The sequence below is a fragment of the Corvus moneduloides genome, chromosome 3 (assembly GCF_009650955.1).
Source record: "Corvus moneduloides isolate bCorMon1 chromosome 3, bCorMon1.pri, whole genome shotgun sequence".
NCBI lineage: Eukaryota > Metazoa > Chordata > Aves > Passeriformes > Corvidae > Corvus > Corvus moneduloides.
This window is the reverse complement of record NC_045478.1, coordinates 96,386,938-96,408,102: the sequence shown is the minus strand read 5'-3', so window position 1 is coordinate 96,408,102 and position 21,165 is coordinate 96,386,938. Positions and strand designations below refer to the sequence as shown.

Genomic DNA, 21,165 nt, shown 5'->3' with positions numbered 1-21,165 from the left:
GAAAATTAAAGGGACCTTTTTCCTCTAGCTTTTCAAACTAATTATTCTCTGATTTTACATGAGAACAATCCTTATATATATGTTGAAATCCTTTTCATTCAATGGCACTCTTTTCCTGTCCTCAGCTTTGATGTAGTGCCCATGCTTACAAAAAGGCTATGTTAGGGGAACAGTGGCTGATAGATCCCACCGTGGTCCTAGCAGTTAAACAGTGAGTTCACATAGGGCAGTGTGAATGAACTGGAACTCAACAGAGGAAGAGAATCTCTGCTCTGTTCAAAACAAAGCCATGCTTTTCATCTCCAGTTATTTGCATCTATCTTTTGCCCATATTTCCATTATTTAAAACAGTACAGTTAGTAAGGGGCCCACAAACACCTCTGACCCACTTCTCTGCTTATGTCCTGTGACTCGATGCTTGAGTTGATATTGCCTGTTTCCTGTATCTCTGGTCTTAGTCTGTGTGCCTTTGGTGACTTAGCTTAGCCTTCTGTTGCACTGGCTAGTTCCACAGAAGCTCTCTAAAACTAGCTGTAAGCAAAATGAGTAGTCTGCTTTTTTTCACTGCCTTTCGCCAAGAGCTACAACATCATGTTAACACTTCTGACCAGTCACAACACTAACAAAAAGAACTATTGGCCACATACCTGGTAGTTCAAAGCAGTGTGTTAGAATACTACTTCCTTATGGTTAGCTTTGCCCAGCATTGTCCTGGAAAATTAGAGAGGCTAGTGCTCAAGTTCCTCCACTAAGATATGTAATCTCCAGATCACTGCAACAGAACAAATCGTGTCAGTAATCCTGTATGTTGCTCTGACACAATTTCCACTAGAGGAGGGATTCTTCAGTTATTAGATTAATAATGTGCACTGTTTAGTTATTGAAAATATTTGTCTGATACTGGAGTCCAAGAGTATGTTGGATAAAAAAAAAATAACCCCAAAAAACCCCAACAATCCAACCCTTAGAAATGCAAACTGAAGATGAAATTTCACTAGCTCAAAGCTAGCAAAATTTTTAACTCTTAGCTTGCCTCATTGTGAAACATGAAAAACCAGTAGGCAGAACAATTCAATACAGAAACTGCAACCCTGCACAAGACAAAGCAAGAGCATGTGAAAGATAGGATGGCTCAAGATTGCTCATGAGGTATTAAATAAATAACAACATAGAATTAAAAGTATCAACAAGGCCAGCCTCTATTTAAATAATACAGGAGTAATGAAAATCCATCTTAGAGAAGATCTATTTCAAAGATAGTTTTAAAAATAGAACAGCAGACAAAAGGGAAAGCAATGACATCTGAAAGTAAGAAACCCAGGCTGGAGAATTAAGATGTAGGAATGAGACAACATTAAGTATAGATCTTGTTGTTTGTGACAAGTAAAAGCTCTGCTTAGTGTGTTGTGTTGTTTTGTTTTCTAGTGCAGTAAGGTTATTTATTCCAACCTGTTGTAAGTCTGGATTCATATGTCTTGTTATCTCTGTAGCTTTATGTATTTCTAGATGCGAATTTAACTGCATGACCAGTAAAAAGTCACCAGACAAGGTGGTTGTGAATCAGTATCAATGTCTTCCTCAGTCACAGTTCCCTTGCCACTTAGGAGGTTTAATATTTCTAAATGCAAATATTGGATGTTTCATTATTCACAAAGCCTTCAAGTTGTTTGGGTCAGTCTTTTGTGCTTTTGTGTTGTCTTTGTTTTTTTCTACTTGCCTTCATTAATGTTTTGCATCAAGAGCTAGTCAGAAAAAATAGAAATGTAGCAGATGAGTATTTTCTTACCCATATCCAAGCAAATTCTCCAGAGAGTAGTGTCTTTCTTTTAAACTGTGATTAAAATTTCCTTGCCAATGGAGGCAGAAAGAGCCAAGGTAGACAAGAATCCACAATTTTACCCTGTTTCTTCATAAAGATTCGTGTCTGATAGCTGGTGTGGTGGAGTGTTACATGAGTATATCTTGCAGAGTTCAGGAATGAAAGCTGTTCCACCAATAGTCAATATTTAGCTATGATTATTTAAGTTGCACTGGTATTACATGGGTGCCTTTAACAGGAAAGGATGAACTTTGTCCTTTCTAGTAAAGATGTTATCTTTATTAGAATATCCCTCAGAGCTGGTGCATCTCTGTGCCTGTCCTTTCATATGCAGCTGCATTTTGCCTGTCGGAAAGCTCTGTAGCATCAGCAAACAATTTTGTTGCTTGTTTTGGTTTGTTGCTTGTTGTTTGTTTTTTTAATAATATTTTTTTTTAATTACTTCAAAGCCTTTTCTTTCTCCCCTTTACTCCAACTCACAACTGTGAATCACTTTCTGGTGCCCCAGCTAAAGGAAGTTTCTTCAGAGATATAATATCAGGTGATTTATGCATTTCTTTCTGGTATAATAAAGATAGGGAGCCTTTCAGCATAATTATTGAACTAGCCAAATATTTATTTTAGCCATATTGCAGGTTGTATTGCTCTGTGGCACATTAGACAAAATCTATATTGTGAGGGCAGCTAGAACCTGGCGGCTGCTTTCATCCCAACCCCAGTCAGACTTTTATCACAAACCTCTCCAGGAAGGCGAGACTTATCACTCCCATAGGAAATGACATTTTTTGTTATTGCTCTTGCAGGAGTCTAATGGAGAGTAGATTTTTACTGGTATAGGTGTTGACAGCACTGCATCCTGCATCCTTTCTGGAGCTGATTGTGCTAGAGAACATTTCTTACTGCATTAACTCTCTTACAGGCACTGAGGTGGCTGCTTTGTCTCACTTTTGTATTATGGAATTGTTTTACTTAGAGGAAAATAATTTGTAAGCAGGGAGGTTGCAGCCACATCCTCTCTCCCAGTGGAGCATGAGCCCAAGGACAGGAGCAGGTCTGTGGGCTGGGCAGAGCAGCCCATGGAGGAAGGTTTCTGCAGCTTCCTCTGCTGCTCCTGTCTCCAGGGCTCTGGTGAGTGCCACTAAATTGTGAAAAGACTCAGTGGTGGAAACCTGAAAGCAAAGTTGTTCTCCCAGACAGATGTTGTCCTTTAAGTGGAAAGGCCTGCACACTGCAAAGTTTGGAGCACCATAGCTATCTTAATCTACACTGATGATGTATTTGAATTGATCCATCCTTGTGTTCCAGAGCACTTTGGAAAAAAGGTCACAGGGTATTTTCTGTCTTGGGTTGGAAGGCACGAGTAGGAAAACAGACTTGCTGCAGAATTATAGGGCAAGGGAGAGGAGCTGGGATGAAGTCTCTGTCTCCTGACCTTTGTGGTGTTTTCAGTAGTATCCCAACCCGATAAAAATTGTACAGCTGTTCACACTGGTTTTGCCTAAGTTGCTTAAAGTTATGTAAAGCAAGTTTATAAATACTTTTTTTTTTTACACGCTGTCACCACAGGCATGCCATCATAACCCAAACATTAATACTTCTAAAAAAGAAACATGATATTATTTTGCATATGTACAAGAGAATTTTTCTGCTCTGGCAACAAGTTGAGAAGTGGGTGAGGGGCGGGAAAAGGATTACAGGGTGGGGGTGGTAAAATGCATTTTAACAGAAGAAAGCCTGCAGAGTTATAGTCTCGCAGCAAGAAATAAACATTGTAATCATAAACAAATGTAACACTGAGAACAGAAGACAGTGATTTTATTGTATTGACATAGAATGCTTGAGCAACAATAAAGGACTTGTTCTCTTCCATTAGTCAGGACACACTGGCAGGAGGGCCCTTTCTGTGGCCATTGCTTCTTGATAGCATGTGTGAGAGCTTGGATTATAAGATGTCTAGGAATGTACAGACACAGGCAAGGAGAAGGCTTGCTTTGAGGGGAGATTGAAGAACCTCTTCACCATAAGGCCTGAGTGTGAATGTTCTCAAGAACTCTGGAAACCAAAACAGCACTGAGGCCTGCTTGGCCTTTCACATAAATTTAAGTGCTTACATTTACACTCTGCAAAGCGTTACCTGCATGTGGCATTTTGGTTTACAATCCAAAGGCAGCTCTGCAGATTCATGCAAACTGATGAGATAAGCTGACGATGTGGCTCCACATGACACCGTGTCCTGTCCTTGTGTGTCAGGTGTCTGCTTTCAGTGCCACTGGCTTAGATTCCATCAGATCCCTCACAAAGATCCTAGGGGGTTGTGTTTCTAAATCTGGATCTCAGTGAGAGGTGGGAAATGTTGTTTCTTGTACAAGAAGCTGTCCTGGAGGCAGGGTTTTGTTGTGGACTTATGGACACAATCTGGATGGCACAACAGACAGTGCTGCACAAGGATGTGGGAAAAGCCTTTATCCTCCAAGAGTCATCAGTTTTTCAATTAAACCAAATCTGTAGTATACTTGCAAGGGAGTACGCAGATTTTTATTTCTTTCTGTTCACCATATGTTAGTCATACTTTTTTTTTTGTGATAACTTGACTGTTGGTGAGTTCATAGTGTAATAGGACAGAGCGCATTTCCTGTGGGATTTTCAGCCCTGTGTATTTAGAAAGTCAGAGTGGCAAAAAAGGGATATCATTCTCCTTTTTATGGGAGAGAAGCGAGACAGAGAAAAACAAAATATGTTGGCCAAGTTCCTTTAGGGTTTTCATGAAGAACTGGGTATTAAAGCAAAATTTCCGAGTCCTGTGCAGTGTTTATTTAATGTGTGGTCTGTATGTGCTTTAAGAGTATCTTCTAACTCTTCACTCGTTTGTTTAGAATTCAGACTAATTCTAAACAAAACCCTTGTTTTGTTGAGATCAGATTGCAGATGCTGGATACAAATGTAACATGAAGCCCAGATCCTGTTTGGGTTTTCTGTTTGTTTGCTTGTTTTTAGTTCTAACACTAGGAAGCTTTTAGGGATGTTAAAAACAAAAGCAAGCATACACACAGAAAAATAAAACCAACTCAGAGTTGTTATATTCTAGTGCAAGCATAGCGAGAGGGTGTCTCTCTTCTGTCAGTACAAGGTAAAAAAACAAGGCCTGCATGTTCCTTTTCTTGTAAAGAGTTTGAAGCAGGGCTCATGAAGGAACAACTCCCATTTGAGAAAATACCACTATAGAAAGTTTTTGTGCATTGATAGAATGCACAACACATCCTGGAGCATATCTGCAATCCTTCTTAATAACCTGCTGGCATATGGGGCCAGAGAGAAGCATCTAAAAGTTGATGCTTTGTTGTTGATGCTGTTAAGATCAGGCCCTGTTTCTTGTGAGGCACTTTTCTAAGAGAGCAGCCTTGAAGCAGCTCTCTCTGTCAGGGAATAACTCAGCCTTGGAGGCTGCCTTGTCCAATAGGCATGTTTAGAGCAAATCCAGCTTTGAAATTAGATCCATGCAAAGATAACTTGGGCTGCTCAGGGCTGTGTCCAGTTGGGTTTTAAACACCTGCAAGAAGGGAATCTCCTTGTCCCCCCTGCACACCTGTTCCAGTTTGTGACCGCTCTCATGATGAAAAAAAAATCCTAAGATCTAATTGGAATTTCCTTGGTTGCAGCCTGTGTTTATTGGCTGCTTCCTGTGCACCTCCAGAAGTTTGGCTCTGTCTTCTTTAGAGGCACATGTTATATAAAGCACATGGATAAAATCATAAGATCTTATTTCACCTTCTCAAGTCTGGACAAATCCAGTTCTCTCAGTCTCTCGCCTTCTGCTCCAAATACCACCAAGTCAGCAGTCTGGTCCCTTCATCCAAAGCAAAAACTCAAATTAACTTGCAGCAGATATGTTTTGGCTTTCAAAGCAGTGAGGGCCGGACACGTGGGGTAAGTTATTTCCATGTTTGAAGGGAAACGTGTTGGCACAGACACAAGATACCTTGTTGCTAATGTAACTTTTGGCAGGTATGTTCACTCACACAAGTTTCTTAGATGCTAAAAGCAAAGCATAGTGTAACCTATATTTCTCACTTGTGGCCTCACAAGCAGCCCTGCGTTCAAACTTCCAGTCAGTCTTTTCTCCTGCCACATGGCAATGCATATCTGAGGAGAAAATTCCCCAAACGATTTGGAAAGTAGCAAAAGAAATAATTTTTGAGTACTCCTGTAACTTCTGACTATAATTTCAATCTAGTTGTATGAATTCCCAGAACTATTCCCTTTATTCCAAAATATTCAGAAATGTTTGAAAAAAAATTACATGTATGGTTTGAATTAGTTTGCAGTATGATTCTTTACTGATTTCCTAGATAAAATTGATTTCAGCTTATAAAAATCCTTTCTGGACCTTGCCTGTCACCAACTTTTAGCTCCTTTGCTTCATTGTAAACAAGGTTTTGAAGACATTATGATGACAGATTGAACATCCAAACAGGGAAAACAATACCCAAGTGTGTAGGAAGTTTACCTTGTGGGGGTTTTTCGGTGGATTTTTTCCCCCTCACAGTGTCAAATGGGTCTTTACTTGAATGAATTTAATTGTAAAAAGTTTCCCTCCTATATACCCTGCTGGCTATCTTGGTTATCTTTCTCTAGTTGGTGCTTTCATGCCAGGTGGTGTTGAGATGTGCTTTCTCAGGGAATTTGCCAACATAACACCTCCTTAGACTGGCTGGAGGATTTTTGTGTTCTGTGCATACATCTCTGAAGCTGTGCTGGCCAACAGACTGTCATTACTGTATCTGTATAGTATCTCCAAACTCACTGTGCCTTATTTGCAATTGCCAATAACACAGTTGCTTAAAATTGTCATTAGGGAAAAGGAAGATGATATGTTTCTCTTGCTGGTTGTCTTGGCACCTGTGATTTGTTTTCCCCCAAGTGTAATACTTCAAAGCAATTTTTACGAAAGTTCATCTTCTAGTTTTGGACTTATTGATTGTTCTGGAGTGCTTTATCACCTTATTATATCTCAGTATTTCTATACTACTCAGAAGTCCTAGAGGACAGGACCAGGTCATGAATCTACTTGCAGTAGCTCCTTACCTGATTGCTATCTGCACACTTTTTGCCTTTCTTTTTCCATTGTAAAATCATTCGTTGAACAAAAGTTATTTCCAGTACAAATAGTTCAAGTCTACTTCAGATACCTGTTAATCACAGGAATTGTTTCAGCAGCGAATCAGCAATAGATGTTCTTCAGTCAGTTGTGAACGTACTCTGTTTTCACTTAGACTTTCTTTCATTAATTTTTATATAGTTGTGTACTACATGTTAAAATTCCTATTCAAGCTGAAATACATCTACTGCTCTCCTGTTACCTGCTGAACCTATCAATCCATCAAAGACAGAAATTGAGCTGACTTGCCATGGTTTTTTCTAGCTTTTTTTATCACTGTTATATTCCAGTGGTTAAAAGTTGTTTGCTTTATCGTTTGCTCTAGAACCTTTCCAGGACTTGAGTGGATTGTGCTTTCAACAATCACTCTGTGATTCCTTCTTCCTCTTTTCTTCTTGTTTCTATCCTCTGTATACTCTCAAAGGTGATTCCTATGGTTTAAAGACCACTTTGATTAGTTTCTGAACTGATTAAGACCAGATTTCATGAAGTCTTGCTTATTTGGAGATATCTGTCTTGTCTAAATAATCTGTCTGTCTTCTCTCTTCTGGTCAGAATTTTTTTTCTTTTGGCATCTACAGTGATATAGAAGTATTTCTTTTAATAAAAATTGGTTCCTTTAGCTATTTTGCAGGTCTAAAATGCAGATTATGAAACAAGTAATTGCCATTGCTCTAAAAATGGTGGTATTTTTCCTATTTTTAGAAGAACTGCTGCAGTGACTTGCCTGATACTTCAAAGCTAGTCAATGGTAAAGCAATAGCACCTGGAAGTTTTTGACTCTTTCTTATGATATTCAGCACTCTGAATCATGGGTCAGGACTCAGTTGAGCTAAGCTCTGTGCAAGCAACCCGATCCTGTCCCAGAGTAAGTCATGGGGAAAAATATATGACAAGAGGTAAACAATGTGGATAGACAAACAGGAAAACCTGGAAGACAACAATAGTTTGTAAGATAACCACACAAAAAAAAAGAACTTGGCCCTAAATTCTCCTCTCAACAGTTCATAAAAGAACATTCTGTGAGTCTGTGAGATCAATGTGTCCTTGGTGATGCTGACTCTTTTTGAGCAGAATATGAGCAAACTGATGCTGTTGAAACTGCAGTTACTGAGTTTGACCAATTGAAATTTCTCTTCAAGCAACATTACAAACAAAATGACCATCCCAGACTTCCCTTGGCCTCATTGCACACAATTTGCAAGCATGGTATCCCATCAGCCTTTCAAAATGAACAAGAAATATAGTATTCGTTCTCTTATACTGTGAAAGGACTCAGATGGAAATGTAATGTTGGTAGAACACCTCAATTGTCTCTATAGAATTGAGCATTCAAAGTCATAAACAGACCTAGAAGCAAGCTCAGATTGCTCTCTGCATTTCTGCAGGCTATCATGTTAGTTTTGTGCATTCTTGTATTTTCATCATGCACATTCAGCCAGGTAAAATGAATGTATTGAGCTTGTACATGCACAGTGAATGCATACAAATCTTACTGGTCAGCCTCTATTTCATGTCATGAGTGTTTGAAGCACTCTGACCTGATTTGGGAGTGTGTAACACATATGAAGCCGGGGTATAGGAGAACCAAAACATTGTTATAATTTATCATTATTTTGATGGGATAACTACAAAATTTATCTTCCTTGTAATGGCACTTGAAACTGGTAATTAAAAAAAAAAAAAAACCTTTATAAAGTTGGGGGAGTTTGCTGTTTGTTTGATTGGTTGTTTGGGTTTGGTTTGGTTTTTATTTCCCATTTGTGATATACTGAGGTAAATCTAGGAATATATATGTCGGATTTGAGGAACCATCCTCCACCTTATCTTTCATAATTTAGTAGTGATTGTGAGGACATGGGAAGTATCTGAATCTGTTCAAATTGAGGAGAAAGATCTAAGATGGTGAGGACTCCTAGTGAAAAGACTGACTGAATTATTGCTAGGAAGACAGATTGAGTTATCTGAGTATGCAGTTACTCATTATTTTAGGGCTGTGTGTATATAGGCTGGGGATGTCAGATAGCATGTGCATAGCTCATTACATGGTGCTATAATCTTTCCAACATATGAAAATCTGGAAGGGAGCTCACAGAGAAGATAACAATGTAGCTGCCTACATATTGATTTGTTTCCAATGTAAAATCTTGGATTACATGATTCAAAGGAGCGTTCATTTTTTAAAGAAAGTCTCCATTACATGAATATGTGGAAAATGTAGTTACTAGACAAGAAAGTAGAAACATTGTCCATTGATATTTGTGGATGATTTGATGCTGTGGGTGCTGCATGCATGGTTTATGTAGTATACTTTTACCTTATAGTTTTGTGAAACTTTTATATTACCAGTTTATCAGTTGAATTTCAAACCGATTGTGACATTTTCACACCATGAAGCAGGCAAAGATTTGATATAAGGGCTTCTCTATTTTGTGAACATCATTTTAGATAGCAGCTATACTGATCTGCTGACATCAGGTGATTTCCAGAGTGGCAGCCAAGCCTGCAAATAAAATGTGTAGAATATCTCTTGTGTGCATGAGAAGCACAGATTTGGAAACTTGTATAACCCAGTGTTTGGAAGCACCGTTTTAGTGTTCGATTATTTGAGACAGATTATTTGATTTGTAAGAGTTCCCAGCCTGGGAGTCCCTCTCTTAAACCAAGCGTGCAGATTTATATCTTCAGCCCTGAAGTTCCTTACTGTGTGCGAAGGCTGTGGCCACCACACGTGCACGTGACCAACCTTACTCATGTGAGCCATCCCATTTAGATGGGTACATTTGAGGCTGCTATGCCAGACCCTAAATGGTCAAAGAAGTAATCCAAATCCCAAATTCCTACTTTCATTCAAGCACGTACCATAATCCTTAACATCCCAAGTAGTGTTTTAAATAGCTATTGCAAGCCGTAAGTGTTAGGCTCTGAAACTGATCATACATCTAAAAATCACTTGGGTTAATTAAATAATTTCGTTTCTATTCATATTCTGTTGGCTCTTTCTCTCCTTTCATTAATTTTAACCCACAAAAACTTGACTAGAATCACCCTCAGTGTAAGTGCATGCTCACAGGCTTTGTTCTAATCCCCACAGTGTGTTTGATATTATTTTCAACTTAGACCTAATTAACAGTGTATGTTCTTTATTGAAATCTGAACATTTCTGTATATTACATATCAATGCAGATTCTTGTTTTATGCTGTCATTTTCAGGATATTTTTCTGGTTCATGTCTTTTTCCTTAATTTCTGGAGGCACCACATTGTGCTAGAGATTCCTCTGATAGAAAAAAAACCCTTATTTTTCTCCATTTTTTTCTTACTACTGTATTTGCCCTGGTTTTAAAACTCAGTGTGTGAATACTGGTTTAAAAGCTGTGCGTGAGAGGGAACTGGAGCACAGTATTCAAAAAGAGAAGTGTCCTTTTCAAAGCTACCAGTGATGCCCTTAGTAAAGGGCACAGGATTTGAATAGAAAGACTCTTCAACATCAGGTGTGAGTTCCAGTGATACAGCAGTACTGGGATGGTGACTGCTGCCAATAGTTCTGCTTCTGTCACTACGGCAGTGCTTCCAGGTCAACACAAGGCATAAATATATGTTTAAATCCTTTTTCCATTTAAGGTGGAAAAAGACTGTGTGTTGTAGAAGCTGTGCTTTGTACAAGATGGCTCCATTGCTCACACAATAAAAATTAAACATTTGCTAAAGTGTCTTAGTGAAACAATGCCCAAAACTACAATGAAAAAAAATTCAAATAAAAGCATCCAAGCAGAAGTAGATAAGTGTATAAACATAAAATATGTTTGGAATAGCTGTGATGCAGCATCTCAGTTACAGTCAGGATTCGGCCCACCGGTCACAGGGGCGAATGCCAGTCTTGAAGGGAAGGGCTGCCTGCTCCACTAGGGCTCAGGGGAGTAATCCCAACATTAACATTGTTATATCTGTGTTGATGAAGGCACAGGCATGCCAAGATTTTGGTATGGCCAGAATAAAGTATCTGTAACTAGATTTAAAACTCAAGTACCGCTTACAGTTATCAACTCTCCTCAATGGCCATCTCCTACCATTTTAAGGTTCTTCAAATCTGCTTAGTTGAAGTGAAGATAGGAAAAGTGCCAATTGTGATGGGTGAGGGAGGCTGCTGGATAATTTAATTTTAAATGCAGCTGTATGGTAAGAGATAGCTTTTTTTCCTTTCCTGACATCTTAGAGACATCATTGGGATTCAGTGCTTTTAGCAATTCATTTATTTAGTTATTTGGATGGAGTTGCAATTGCAAGGCTTATTTCCAATGAATTGTTCTTTATATTTAGCAGGGGGACATTGTTTTGTGTTTTACCCTCAATCATTGATACTGAGTGGATTTCTCTAGAGTTATAAAAGAAGTTCTGATAAAATGAGCATGGATCCCCCATGAAATTTCATTTTCAGTGTGACATTCTTTCAGACAGATTGATTTTTAGAAACTACTTGTGGATGGATATTGATTATGGAACAGAATTATTTAGGATAGCTGAATGCAACTGTTAAGGCTACATAATATCCTAGAATATATTTAAAAGTAAGCAAATCATATGTTGAGATTAAGAGGACACAAGGGCTACATGATTTTTATGTGGAAGCAAATAGTACTTCTCTGGACAAGGGTAGTAAACCCAACCCAGAATTCAGCAAGAGTTTGTGCCCTCAATCATCTGGAGCTGGAGAGGATTTTGGAACTCCCTTGGTTAATTCAGACAGAGATAACTTAATTTTTAAAAGTAACTGTCTTTGTTATAATGCTTCAACATATGGATGCTCACTCAAATACAGTTGTCAAAATCTGAGATGTGCTATTCTCTGTTGGTTTGTGTCTGCCAGGTAAAAATAAAAGTAGCTTAGATCACTCTCCCACGTAAGTGTAAAGTCTACAGAGGAAAAAACAAGATAGCAAGATAAAAGCAAACTGATTCTACTTGAGGTGTTCCTGAAGCAGTATGGAAAACTGCTCGCGGGACAGCTGTGTTCTCCATTGTGACCTCAGGCAAGTTGCATCACCTCTCAGTTCTTCAGTACATGAACCAGAGATAATGCTCAAGGCCTGCTTTTGTCACATGCTTTCAGACCTGTTGATGAAAGGTTTTTTGCAGAAATAATAACTCTATTCACAGAGAATTTAATGTCTTATTTTCAAACTTATTTTCTGTGTTAGTGCAAATGGATTGAGGAGTTCTGGAACCAGGAAGCCCAATTTGTCCTCTAGGCTACTCCAGCTCTTCAAGGGAAACTTGTCCTGAAAAACAGATATTTTCTAAGTGTCTCTCTTAAAAGGATTCTACATATCTGATATGTTATCTGCTTATTCTGATTCATACTCTTGTTCTTGGATGCCCCCCCTTTTTTTTCTTCCCCTTCCCCCCAAGTCTTGCAGAAACTGAGTCTTTGAACTCTTCATTCCTGTCAGAACAGGCTGACATTGACCTAAAGGATCAGAAGTTGTTATGGGGGTGGGATGGGTGGGATGGGTGGACAGAAAGTCTTGTGTAGAAGGATTGTGTAGGTATCTTATCCTTAGGAAACCAGGGCAAAAGTCATGCCTGCCTTCATTCCCTCTGCTTTGAAAACCACAGAATGGACTTGCCAAAACAGTATCTCCAAACTTGAAGTTATTTTTATCCTTAGCAAATGGGATGGAATGCTAGCCAAAACATGAAAGAATATGATTTACAACACAGACAGGACTGTTTTGTGCATGAATATAACAGGTGAGGCACAAATTAAAGTCTTCCTCACTGCATAATCTGATTCAGTAAAGCGGCTTGCTACAGAGGAAATGGAGAAGTTCTATATATGACTCCTAGTTCTGTACAGCATTGGGGCATCCAAAGAAGACAAAAGAATATCTGGTTAGTCTTAGAAGAAGCAGCAGAAAGGAGAGCAGTAGTCTGGCTTACTTGTTCACAGTGATGAAATCAAGCCTCAGCACCAAGAAAGAGGTGAGGTAGATATTTTATGGGAGAGAGGGAACCTTTCTAAAGCAAAGGTTGAATGGATTAGGTGGGACCTCTACCACCTCTGTTTTAAAAAACCAAAGGTTTTTAAAACAGGATTATACAAGTGTCTGTCAGGAGTTACATAAAAATATCTGGTGACTACATGGCCTCCTGAGCTCCATTTGAACCACCTTTTCTATGATTGTTCTATAAAGTACAGGTTGTCTTGTGAAATACAAATATGCAGTGACATAAACAAGACCTTTGTGCTCTAAGCTGTTAAGGTTTGTCTAGCTGGAGACTGACAGAGCTGAAAGTTTGGCTTGTGTAAAGCAAATATCCTAATAGAAATACTGTCCCAAATGAGTCATTCAGCCCTCAGAGGAGGGAGAACCAAAGCCTTTGAAAATAGCCACAACCTGCCCATAGCATCAGGACTCAGAAGTACTTTCAGCAACATTGTGATCACAACTCATAGAATGGTAGTATGATAAACACAACATAACGCTACTGCCTTGCTAAAGGCTACAAACCTCATCTGGGCAGCTCCCAAGCAGAAACAAACTTCTCATCCTTGGCTTCAGTCATGGATACTGGAAGCTGATGGCATGTGAGGTGAAGAAGCAGCATCCATATCATGTGAATTAGAGAAATATTAGTATAGAGAAAAGCATTATCCATCAGGGAAATGAGTTGCTGTTTGTTGTAAACTTGGATGACAGAATTCAACAAGTGCTATTGCACCTAAGGTCCAGATCCCAAACCCTTATTCATGCATAAAGTCTTACTTAATCTGTCCTGTAGTTAGGTGCTTGTTGAGCCCCATAATAATTTCCTGAGATACTGATAGAAATCACTATGAGCCCAGAAGTCAGTTGTAATGTCTTTGAGCACTGCCCAGTGACACTGGATCTAGCAGCAGAATTTGTGCATAGTGCTGAAATTTGTCTATGCAGCAATTCAGTAGAGCTTGGTTTTTTCCCCCTATTCATGCCGATATATATTTTTCCATTCATTTCATGGACCATTATGGATGAATATATAAACTTTAACTTTTACACAAATATATTTGCTTGCAAAGAAGGTCTTTAACTCAGCAATATCACATTTAAAAAAAATGCATCAAAAGATTTTTATCAGAATACCGTAAAACAAAAAGAAGGATAAATAATGTTGTATTACATCTTCTCTAATGCTTTCTATTTTAACTAAGTTTACTGAGAAAAGCCTCTAGTTTTCCAGTCAGCACAAGTACCAGGCTTACAAAAACACATTTGCTCCACAGAAAAACAGCATAAAGAGTTGGGAAATACTAACTTGTCACATTAAACTTACTGAGCTGGGAGAGAAAAGAACCCCCGACAAATGCGCGAATGGTAATGCTTGCAGTCTGCCTTGAACTCACCAAGTATGACGAACAGTGACACTGCTGTCTTAATGTATTGCTGACAGAGCTGCTGTACTCATTAACCTTTGATGAAACAAGATGTCACTTTGTTCACATCAAATGCTCCTTGATGCCAGTGCTCAGAGACTGTTTTTGTTGCTGATGCAGACATCAGCTATTGTTGAAAACATTCTCTCTCCCTTCCAGCATTTCACTGCCCATGAGGATTTATAGGTGCTGATCATTATCAATCTGCAAATGGAGTCTGAAGCCAAGAGTGGGTGTTGAATGTCTGCAGCTTTTAATTATTTATTTTTTATTAAAAATCTTTATTTTAAATGTAATTCACTTATATTTAAACACCTGAAACTGTTACATTCTTGATGTGCTACAGGATGCTGCCAGGAACTCAAGGACACATTTGAGTGATCCCTTCATCTTTTTCTTTGAGGCTACTGGAACTACTAAAGAATTATTTATAACATTAGAGCTACATGCTAGAAGCACATTGTAGTGGGAAGAGAGGCATTGAGTTGTGTAACATTCCAGTCAGCATTATGACTAAGCAGTGGTGTAGAATGGATTACAACAGACTGTTCCTAGTTCCTGATCTGTTCTAGCCTTTTATCAGCATTGCTTCTGTTATCAGCATTAGGAGCCAATCTTGCTGTTCTATGTACAGTAAATATCATGTTGTAAGGAAATCCTGACTGACTGTCTCTAATCTGGGAATAATTTTTGTTTAGTCTTTACTTTGCATGATAAGTACATTTATGTTGCTACAAGATGAATGAATGCAGAGCAAGAAAGAAAAGGAAAATGTTTTATTTCCTTGCTGAATACAGAAATTTTCAGTACTGAAAGTCTGAGATCAAGGGTGCATGTTCTCACAGTTGCTTTTGTGTGTGTTATTTTAGTGGACAGAGCAATATTTACAGATGACCTCTAATGACATTCTTTCCACTTTATAGTCCTCAGTATATTTTCCCTTGCATTAGGGGACTTCACAGCTTTTGCATTTGATTTGTTTAATTTTAACTTTTTTTCACAATTAGGTCTGCAATCATTAAACCTGTCGTGCAAATGTAACATCTTGGGAAGCATTTGAAGATAAGAGTAGGGATTCTTCTAATTTGTAGTTGTGCATAAGAGGAGCGTCTGATCATAGCTTGATGCTGGAATTCTAGCTAAAGGTCATGCCATGCCTCAGGGGGCGATGAGCTGTCAAAGCTTTGTGGGATAATATAGCTCTAGAAGAAGTGGTTTTTAAGAAAAAGATTTGAAGGAAGCTAGGTAAACCAGCAAATTGTTTAGGGCATAGGAGACTTCAGACTCTTGCAGTCAGAGGAGGCAGCAGAAGTGAATGTTAAAACAGAAAGTGTAAGTGGATGAGAGGCAGGCAGAAGTATTTTCATGGGAAATGTAGGAAATATTAATAGTTTGCTTAACACTGAAGTGCATCTGTCCCTTATTGAGTGATGAAAGCCTGAGAGATTAACCATCCACACAAGTCCAGCTTTACAAGATGAACATGTGAAATTCACAGAATAGCAAACTTACATGAAATGTAACCGTGCTACTAAACAGCAACACAAAGGAAAGTGCATCTGAGAACGCTCATGGAATACGATCAAGCATAGCTGATACAGAGTCCTTGAAAGGTGCTGGTAAATACACTCATTTAAAGACTTTCACCTGTTGCTTTAAATCATTCATACTCCATGGCATGTCTGCCAGCACTGTGACCCCTGGCACAGAGTGAGGAACATCAAAGGCAGAAGGGAGAAGATCAGGTCTCAGGTAGGCGTTGCACCCTTGTTACGGATAAGAGAAGTGACAGTAAGTTATAAAACAGGTGGAATGGGAATATTGCAAGCCTGACGTGAGTAACCCAAAAAATAATTCTGCTCATGCAGAAACACATAGAAGGTCTTTTAGAAGAGTTTTTTTCTCTCAAAGACAAGTAAAAATATATGGATTATACATTGCTACATTATTAAAAGCCCTTCTTGACTTCAATTTTTTTTAGATTTTTTCAGTTCAAGAAGGATTTACACTCTCTGAAACTGCCTGTAAACCCAAAGGAAAATAAGAACCTTAGTTTAGTTTTTATCAATCAGGTTAATTTTTTGGAGATACATCACCATGCCATGTGAAATCTCTGCTGCCAGGCTGATTATGGTCAAGTATTTACTGTCAGGCACGGTTTTCTGCTGAAATGGCTGTTTTCTCTGGAAATATACACATGCTACTTCCCATCTCTAGATGTTTTTCATTTGCTTTTAGGTACAACATGTACAGACTGGTTTTAAAACAGTAGAAATTGCTCCCTGGGATTGAACTGTAGTTAAAGTGGAAGACAAGCTCATTTACAATCAGAGCCAACAAGTCTGCAAACATACGCTCTGGGTATCTAATATCAGGCCAATTTCAGTAACGTTCCCTTGACTGTGTCCTGCATAATCTGTTGTTACTGTACCAGAAAAAGTCTGTTATGAATGTTTATCACTTCTCATCACTGAATCATAACATCAGAATACTTTTTGAACAAGGATAAAAACACTTTCACAAATCCTTTTCAGAGAAAACAATTTGTAGGGTATTTGTCTGAACTAAGGGAAACTTTAAGAGTTAAACACATTCACAATAATGCTGATAACATAAGTCTCAGGGTTTCCATATGGTCCTAGACATTACTGACTTTGGAGAACATTATCTGTCATCCTAATACAGGGCCCAAAGAAGTCTGTGCTTTCACAACAGTAACTGTGATTGCAAAACCAGAACCATACCCAAGCCCCCACTGTAACGAGTGTCTGCTCTCTGTGCTAATACACACTTACATCCTGTCTGCCTTACTGACAAAACCCCTGCTACAGTCCTTTGAACTTTTCAGACACGAGTGTCCTCAGGGTTAAAATTCTGTTCAGCAGAGAGTTGGTGTTTGGGGTGGATTTTTAGTATTTCAGTAGTGATTGTCTTTTAAAGTTGGTAATTATTTTAATTTTTTTAAGGTTTACTTTGGTTGGTTGCTGTTTACTTTTCTGGTGGTAAAAGGGAGGGGGGAAGAGGGGAAAGTTTTATCGTCTCCTCTGAGTGGCCAGAGCCTGTCTGTGACCTTCTCTGAGAAGTGATTTCGGTGAGTCAGAAATGCTTTCTCTAGTGTTTCTATGTACTTTCTCTGGGGTTTTGCGATCCAGTGTGTATCACAGGAGTTCAGGTTTCATAGTGCCCTTGAGCAGAGTGTGTTTCTAAGACAAACAGCAGCCTGATGGTTGCACTGAAATGCAACACTGCATAGTCCCACTGACATGAGGAAGCTGGATGAATGCCAGTGGAATGTGGGCCTGGTGGAGATGTGGTGGTCTCTGTTGGGAGAGAGGGAGAAAGGGCATTTTCTGAAAGCTGGAAATGTGTGATGTTCACATTCAGCTCCAGAGACCGTAAATTATGGTAATCAACAGTCATTTGGCTCACCATGGCCAGATGCTCATCTGATAGGAAGAGACAATATTTTCTGTAAAGTTGGAAATAAAAACTGCCATATTTCAAAATGCTTCTGCTATCCCTCCACCCAGAAAAAGACTTCAGACCTCTCCTTTGGAGGATGCTATTCAGTGACAGAGGAGACAACATCTCATTTCTTTAGAACACTTACTGCTTTTAATCAGCTTGATTTTGGTCTTTCCCATTGTAATGAGTCAAGACCTCTTCCTCCCTGAATGGACTTCCTTTCCAATTTTAGTTATTCTAGTCTGATTCAGTATAAAGAAGTAAGGGTGCATAGGAGTGCTCAGTGTTATCTTCGTCAGTGGACACTGTGGGAACAATTCCAGAAGACCTCTGGTTTATGTGTAGGAAGGTTGAAAGGTCTTTTGTCCCAACAAAGAGAAATAAATTCTTGAAATAAACACAGTGTTCAATACAGTAAGTTAGCTGTTACTGGGTTTTTTCCCACCAGGGGAGAAATTGGGTGCCTAAAATGTGGGCACAAGTTTCAAGCCCATGCTCAGATCCCAGTGCACTGAGTTGAGCTGCTTTCCATGCTGCAGACAGAGCTGTTGGAAGCTACAAGTTTTTCTTGCTGCCAAAACTGAATTTGAAATGCCCTCTTGTAATTTTTCATCATCTCTTTTCACATCACTGCTGATTATCATTGATATTGGTTTGGAAAAGGAGACGCTCTCCTATATAATCATGCAGCCACCACAGTGTGCAAACCTCACCAGGGCAACCTTTCTTCCTGCCGTGCTCTGCACATTTTTGCAAAGACTGCTCTTGTAGCACAGGCGAGTTTCAGGGCTTAATGGGTTGCTGTCCACAGACCCAAACTCTTGGCAGGAATAGCAAGGTTAATTACTTTCTATTAAGGTGATGTCCTGGCTCACAGAGACTTTTCCTGGTGACTTCAGCACAGCTTGGATTTCACCCTTCAAATACCAGTGACTGTGCAACAAAAGAATGTGTCCTGCCAATTTGTGAACCTTTGATTTCGGTTGCTGCTGCCCTACTTAGCGCTCTGTGCCGGCTTAGTGGTGTCTGGCAGCCGTGTGCTGATCCTCCCCACCTCCTGGGCTTGGCTTCCCCCAGCCTGTAACAAATAAGTGATGTATTATTTTATTTACTGACTGGTCTAATCTCTAACTATACTGGACCATGTTACCGGACACTTTTGTCTGTTGTAGGAATTTCAGATTTTATTTTGGAAACTTGGCTGGTGGCAATCTAACCACAAAGACTAGGAATAGGAAGAGCAGCATATGTGCACTTTAGAGAACAGTTGGACAAAATTTCAGCAAAGCCCAGAAATTCTGCATGTCTCATGTATGCAAGGAAGGTTCATTTTTTAAGGCTGTCATTGGTCCTGTGTATCTCAAGGACACCATGTCAGCTATTATAAGTAGCCAGTGCACAGCCAGTTACATTTTATTTGGTTTGGGGGTGAAGGAGAAAAAAAAGAATTTTTTTTGGTAAGATTTTTAATTGTCTGCGAAGGTTTCTGAGGGATACATTTTTTTCCTCTCTGATGAATTATCAAAGGTTCTTGACCTCATGGTAAAAAATTTTGTTCAAGATTACAAAGAACATTTAAGACAATTCAAGTAAATATTCTCATTGACTTTGAGGAGGTTGATTACCAGCAGTAATCATGTGCAGAAGAGTTTTCTGTACTAGCTCTCAGTTAAATTTAGACTTCAGCAAAATATCCACTGGAGTCAACTAGAAAGTTTTCCAGAGTGGGGAGTGAATATAAAACTGAGGTCAGTCTTGAGGACCAGGCCCACGTTGAATAGTTCTGCTCCCTAAATACAAACAGCTGAAGATTTCTGGATAAGCCAAGACAAATACCTTTCTTCTGTACCTTTTTCTTTGCCAGCCAAATCTAATTTTTAGCAATTGATGTGATAAATGCTGCTAAAGTGACGTGGAAGTGGAATATATCTGAAAATGATATGTCAGTCCAGCATACAGTTGATACAGTCTGTTTCTCATTGTAACATGTATTTAATAAGTGTCTAGTCCCAAGTGCTGCTCAGCTTGTTCCATTTTTTTATTTGTAGTATATAGAGACAATCAAGGCACTATGTTCTTTCCATAAGGTTTTTCCTTTCATAGCACAAGGCTGGAATGGAAATAATATGAGAGGGAAAGTGTGCTTCACCAATGCCAGGAAAAGAAAAGGATACAAAGTTAAAGCTTTTGATTTCAAGAAGACAAAGTTTAAAGTTCAAAAATCAAATAACTTCCTCTGAATTTTGGATACCTGGGACCAATTTTCAAATGCAGATTTTTCCTTTAAAAAAACCCACAAACTCAACAAACAAAAAAGCCCCCAGCAACAAAACAAACCTGAAACAAAGCAAATAGTCTCCACAAATGTCCTTTTAATGCCCTCTCTTATTACCTTACTGTGATGGACCTCTTCTTCCCTGGTCTTTTTACTCAGAGTGACAAGTAATCTTAGCCTGCTAATCCTGACCCTTAAACTCTGCTGCGTTATAATTAACTTTCAGTGTCTCATGACTCTGATTTTTATGTATTAAATGCATGCCTTGTTATCCACTCAGTGCTGCATAAGACACCGGTTTCACAAAGAATGAAATCCAGTGCTTGGGAGAGAGCTTTATTCATCCATAAGACAAATAAACCCTATTTCCAGGACTTAAGTGACATTAGAGGTTTGTTGATATTGAGAAATTTAATCTGCCAAATGCTTAAAAAAATACTTTCCAGCTAAATTCACAGACTTCCATTAAATCTCCACTGATTTAGATTATAAGGATTTTCTTCTAGGTTAACTTAATGAATTTTAAAAAAATGTTTGCCTAAACCATTGTAATTTCTGGTTTGGGATACGAGCTAGCTGGCAGAGAGTCCTTGCAAGATCCATTTGTAAGGTGACGATTTTCCACAGAAAAATGATGAGCTTGTTTACGAAACAGAAAGCTTTGAATCAGTAAAACTGCCATCCAGAGAGAAGCTGAATGACTCACAGGATGAAAGAACTTTCTTACACTTGGAATCAAATTCATCAGGTTTAATACTGGAATACTGAAAGATTCAAAATTAAAACTTCTGTGACAAGCAGAGCAGGGAGGGCAGGATCTTACATTTCTTGAAGCATGTGCTTCAAAAACAAACTTTTTTTTCCAAATAAGTCACTTTATTGTTATTTTTCCAGGTTTTGATGAAAACAAACAAGATTCAGATATTAAATATCTTGTTTCCATGAGAAATAACAAGTTATCTTTAGAACAGCAGATGTTATTTCTTCAGATGAGAAAGGTGCACTTTAATTCACTTTTGCTAAGCAGACTTTTGGCTT

The 21,165-nt window shown here is 38.8% G+C and overlaps 2 long non-coding RNA genes across 7 annotated transcripts in view; one reads left to right on the top strand and one right to left on the bottom strand.

Moving 5' to 3' along the window:
* Positions 1-21,165, top strand: part of LOC116441210 — a 318,677-nt gene that overhangs the window by 214,883 nt on the left and 82,629 nt on the right. The window lies entirely within an intron of this gene.
* Positions 3,618-14,559, bottom strand: LOC116441212. Of its 2 annotated transcripts, none has more exons than XR_004238965.1 (3): positions 14,288-14,559; positions 13,486-13,552; positions 3,618-12,252 (listed from the first exon to the last, which is right to left on the bottom strand). It is a non-coding gene; the product is annotated as an uncharacterized LOC116441212 (long non-coding RNA). The 2 variants fall into 2 exon arrangements; XR_004238964.1 differs by having other exon boundaries at positions 14,358-14,559.